Raw genomic sequence first — 6,013 nt, 5'->3', positions numbered from 1 at the left:
TTTCCAGATTCTGTATACAACTTCCTTCCCTCACCGTCCCGGAACTTTGATGTCCAAATGATGTAATTTGGTCAAAAAATGTAGGACTAGATACTTTTTGAAAATGTTTTTTTTTTCTCGAAAAATCGGCGTTTATGGGCGAACGGAAAATCTTTCGGAGTCGTTCGAGAAATTCCCTGCGTCGTGTGAAAATTCCGGTTGTTTCGATATTCGAACGGTGCCGATCGGTCAAACAGTTCAGGCTGTGCGATGCGCCAAAGAAATCCCATTCAAAAAACAAACAAAAAACAGAATAACACACCTTGTTATCTGGGTCTCTGAAAAAGACCCAGATAATAAGGTGCTCCCGAATATATGATGGCAACTGTCAAAACTATGTATATAAAAAAAACTGCCTGGCATCTCATCTCCACGAAGAAAACAATCTACCAACATCAGATTTATATACACAAGTGTTACCAAAAAGCATAACAAAGTGCTTGTGCGGCGTCATCCGTTTCCACCGTTTCTACCACGGACGGCACAGAGGTTTCCACAGCTGCCACAGTTATCTGAGTCTGACGATGATGAGTCACGTCAATATGTGCATGCACTCAGCAAAAGCAAACTGCCTGGGACTCAGTTGTCCGTTCAATTGGCTGACATACTGACATGTGATCAGCAGAGATAGTTAGCTGTGATTGGTTCAAATGCACGTTTTCTGAAACAGCAACAAAAAGAAAAGATGAAAAGAACAAGCTTATTGAATTGATGCGATAAAAAAGGGCAATGCAGCAGAAAATTAATCAAATCTTTAAAAGCAAGGAAATAGTTGAAGAGGCTTATTTATTATATTTTATTTGATTTACTCTGATGGGTCTGATCTTACCTAAATGATATTCGTTGGAATAACGATGCAAGCAAATCATCTGTACTGCTACTATTGGATCGCAGCGCCGCATTCGACACGGTTGATCACAACATATTGCTCAGCAGATTGGAACAATTGGTAGGGCTTACTGACACTATTCTTCACTGGTTCACATCTTATTTACATGATAGGGATTTCTTTGTGTCAATCGGAAACCATCAGTCAGAACGAAACAAATTCACGTGTGGAGTCCCACAAGGGTCAACACTCAGACCACTCTTATTTAACCCTTTAACACCTAAGCTTATTTTGGCCGAATTTGCATGCATTTGATGTTGCCTTTATATCTCAAAGAAAAAATTGTTCACAATGGCCAAGTTGGGTCCCTTTTTTAAGGACACCTTGAACTTCATGTCCAAACTGTTTTTTTCTTTACTAACCAATTATAATCCACATTTTGGACCTAAAAAGACAAAAAAATCCCAAAATATTTTTTCTAAATTTGTAATGTTGATGTCCCGTTGACAACCAAACATGCTCGACCAACCGTTTTGAAGCTTGATAATATTTATTCAACTTGTTAGGATAAACATTCAATAGAAAAAAATAAGATTGAATAGTTTTATGTTTGACAATTCAACACAAACAACATGTATGGTCATAGGCGTTTTTGGCCTTTACACATACTATGGTCAAAACAGGTTATATACAGTGCAAAATAGTGAGGAAAAAAATATATATATATCATCTAACACAAAAAGGGTTTGGAGGATATCTCTTTGTGAAGTTAGGTATTATACCCATCACCTTATCTAAAGTATATACGTACATGCAATCAAGCTTCTCGAACACTCATCTTTATAAAAAATGAAAAGATTATAGTGAAGAAAAAATGTATATAACATTGGAAAATAAAAGTATTTTCAAAAATATTGAAAAGTAGTTCTGTTCAATTCAAATTTTTCTGGCATACGACCCAATAAAGTTTTTTTTTTTTTTTTTTTGCGCACTCAATAAAGCTTCTGCATGAACAGGTCACGGAGCTGCGTCACACACAACGTCACACAGCCTACTCTTTAGCGCGCTGCTGTCACTTCTACTCGCCAAGACGCCGACTCATCCCAGGAATACAACGACAAATACGGCTCATCTTCTTCCTTGAGTTAATGAAATAATGCATTAGCTTACGCTAAATTTAGTTTGATTCATTCTGCACATTTCAAAGTCGCTCGCTCAATCGAACCGGTGCACAACACCGACCGTTGCTTGCTTCGCATGCCTCCTTTTCCTTAGTTGGCGCCTCGTTTGGAAATTTATTAAAAATGTCCACATTCGGTTCGTCCTTCTTGACATCACAACGCCTCTCGGGATCTGTAGTTTTTTGTGCTACTTCGGTTTTGAAAAAGGATAAGAAATGATGGAAATATGGAGATAGATACATGGTTCATGCAGCGTTTAATGCATATTTATGAGTGCAATAAAACTATAAAACTTAAATGACATTATCTCCCGTTTTTCATGGGCGATTGACTTCAAATAAAAACTGGTGTGGACATCAACTTCCGCACTTTCAAATGAGACCAACCAGCGGCACGTGAGTGACGTAATTACAGCGTGACGAAGCTTCAAAGACGACATGCGTAAAAGCGTCGCTGCCGACACGTTCGGTGTTAAAGGGTTAACATCTATATGCTTCCCCTAGCTCAGATTATGGAACAGTATGACATCTCTTATCACACCTATGCAGATGACACACAACTGTACATTTCTGTGTCCCCACATGATTATAGTCCCTTAGTCCCCCTGAGACAATGCATTCATCAAATCAATGAATTTTCTCCAGTTAAATGTGGAGAAGACAGAAGTGATCATTTTTGGGCCAAAAAAAGGAAAGGTCAAAGATAAGCATAAACAGGCACCTTAACACAGTGAGCACTTACAGCCACAAATCAAGTCAGAAATCTTGGCGTAATTATTGACTCAGACCTGAAATTTGATAGGCATCTAAAGTCTGTGGCTAAATCTGCTTATTACCACATAAAAAATAAAACCAGAATTAAGGGGCTTCTGACTCAACAAGACATGGAAAAACCTATGCATTCATTCATTTTGCGCAGATTGGGCTATTGCACCGGTATATTTACAGGTATATTTATATTTATAAAAAATCAGTCAGGAAGCTGCAGCTAGTACAGAATGCTGCACTCGCTGTCCTCACAAATACAAGGAAACTGGACCACATTACACCAGTTTTGAAATCGTTACACTGGCTTCCAGTGAGTCAAAGGATAGTCTATAAAATACTACTGCTCGTCTACAAAACACTTAATGGTCTTGGACCTAAATACCTGCTTGATTTGTTAGAGTCCTATGAAAGGTCTAGACCCCTGAGGTCGTCTGGAACTGGTCTCCTGTATGTTCCAAGAACAAGAGCCAAGCAGGGTGAGGCAGCATTTAGTTATTATGCTCCTCACCTCCGGAACAAGTTACGAGAAGGTCTGAAGTATGTTCAAACTGTTAGCTCCTTTTAATCAGGGCTGAAAACGCTCTTGTTTCGCACAGCATATCCATATCTGTATATTTCAATCTATTTGCTTTCTATTACTCTTGTGCTTTATATCCATTGCTGATTTCAATTATTATTAGTAGTAGTCTTTTTTTTTTGTTTTGTTTTTTTTTTGTTCTTATTCTATCGTGATTAAATGTGATTTTTATGTATAATTTTATTTCCTGTTTCGACTGTCTTTGTTTTTACGTTCTATTGATTTAATGTGATTTTTATGATCTTCATGTGATGTAAAGCACTTAGAAGTGCCTTGTGTTGAATTGTGCTCTATAAATAAATTTGCCTTGCCTTGCCTTACCTGTCAATGTGCACTTGGAACTTATTTTTGTTTATGTATGTTAGGCTACTTACTTATTTCCTTATCATTTAAAAATGTCAATATTTGTGCGATTTTCAAAATATATTCAATTTTACTGTGCATAGTATACAGTAAGTAATGCTTACAATAACTTCAATTTTAATATACATCCTATGTTCTTAAGTAGTTAAAATTGAGATTTTCCATTTAGATGTGAGGAAATGAGGGAAAATAAAAACAATAGAAGATGGAGGTTGGGGTTATTGCTATATTTGTTAACTTTTATTTAGCAAATCATTGATAAAATAAAATTTGGAAAGAAAATCCATTTTTTTGTGTTATTGGAATAACTGCTAAAAACTGTGTTTTTTTGCTTTTGGCGACCTTCATTTCAGAGACTTCCGGCAAGAAATTTTCCTTTTTCCTTTTTTCTTCACTTTCCCCCCTGATGGCATGTAAAAGTTGGTGAACTCTACATATGCCCAAAGGTTTTCATGCCGGCTATTCTATCCTGAGTATTCGACGTTATATTTGAAAGTAAGACTGCATTAAAGTTGTTTTGAAGAAATGTTGTATGTGCACGTGACATGTCACATGTCAACAGTTGTTCACTCAGGTTGTTGTGGCAACAACCTTGCACAAGCGTTCTGTGACTCGTCTCTCTATTAATCCAAATTTTTTAAAATCTTTTTTGCATGTGGTCAGTGAGTGTGGGTATGCGCGTGTGTGTGTGGGAGAGAGAGTAGTAGATGAAGAGACTGAGCAAGAGAGAGAGAGAGAGAGAGAGAGGTGTAGAGTGATGTGTGCCAGGTACCAGCTTTCAGTCACACAGTTCTCAGAGCACCAGCTCAGTGATGTCAGGGTGGTGTCAGCGATGACCGGCTCCAAGAGTCTACTGGTATTTTGGTATTTTTAACAAATGCACAAACACACACTCAATCACGCACACACACACACACAGCACTTGACCTCCCTTGGAGTAAAGAAATCTAAGATAGCAGTACAAGGTACACTAATGTGAGTTTATTTATTTATCTACATTCACCTCCAAGTTTTGTAATGATATTTTGCTTTTGTCATATATTTGATAAAGATAAAATAATACTTCATACTTCACAAATATGTATTACCATAAGCGTGTTCAGGCAAACTTCAATCCTGCACAATGTCCACACATGTACTGTATAGCTGCAGCCATAAAAGCTTTACTTAACTGTAGGAGAAGGGGAAGCAGGCTTGCTACTCGGTTGTGTATTCACTGATGCACTAAAGCTTTGATGATACAGCAGTGAAGTGACATTGCGGGCTCTGAGACACTCGACAACCATCGTTTGATCTTCCGATGGAGCTCCAGTCATCCTTTACATTCGCCTGAGCACCACACTAAATAATCGTCATTATGGCCGTCGTAAAGACTCATCCCTCTGCATTATCTCTCCCATCAGTTCCTCTCCAGCCCTCCTTGCTCTGTATTTCCTCCTCCAACTGATGATCCTTAGTCTCAGTAAATAAAAGTTAAAAGATTTCCATCGCTGTGGTTTAGTGGAGTATGTTGCATAGCTCTATGGCTCTCCAGAAGTTCTCGTCTTCCCCCCAGCTCTCATTCCTTTAGCATTCATCTATTCATTTCTTCCCGGCCTTTGGCAGTCGCCTCCATCAGTCTCCCTCATTTCTCTGCCTCCAGTTTCTTACCATCATCTGTTTCTGTCTCGGCTTCTGGATGTGCACTCTGGATAACCCGCTGCACAGCCTCCCCAATGTTTCCTGTGCAGAGATGCACCCTATTTGTTTCAGTAGTTTTTCTGAGGGGAAGAATGTGCAGACCAAAGACTGACTGACTGCAGTGGATTTAGCCAAGTAGAGATGACGGGCTAGTTTTTTTCTTCTTTGGGGTGAGCGATATATATTCTGAGTCATGCTGGGGTTGATAGTATAGCGTGGGAACTTTTTGTCTTTGCCTAATTTACTCCTGTTTCCTCCATCTTCCATTTCAAGAGCGCACAGGAATGCATCAGTGGGCTTTCAAGCCAAAAACGTCTCTGTGTGGAGAGGACGTGTTGATTTAGGAACCAGAGGAATGTTCCTGGGTCCAATCCGTGAAGGTGCTATTAGCATCTCTGAAAGCCAGTTAGCACCTCATACTCCAAACTCCAGAAAAAGACTAACGGTAATGTAACTTAATAGTCTTTGTGAGGTTTGTAGCATCATCATTCTTGAGGTGTAGAACATGAGTGACCTGTGATTCATTGGGTACAAGTTTTTTGTTTTGTTGAATAGCTTAACACTCTGATGAGGATAA

Source organism: Corythoichthys intestinalis, chromosome 2, assembly GCF_030265065.1.
Source record: "Corythoichthys intestinalis isolate RoL2023-P3 chromosome 2, ASM3026506v1, whole genome shotgun sequence".
Taxonomy (NCBI): domain Eukaryota; kingdom Metazoa; phylum Chordata; class Actinopteri; order Syngnathiformes; family Syngnathidae; genus Corythoichthys; species Corythoichthys intestinalis.
This window is presented reverse-complemented; position numbering follows the sequence as displayed.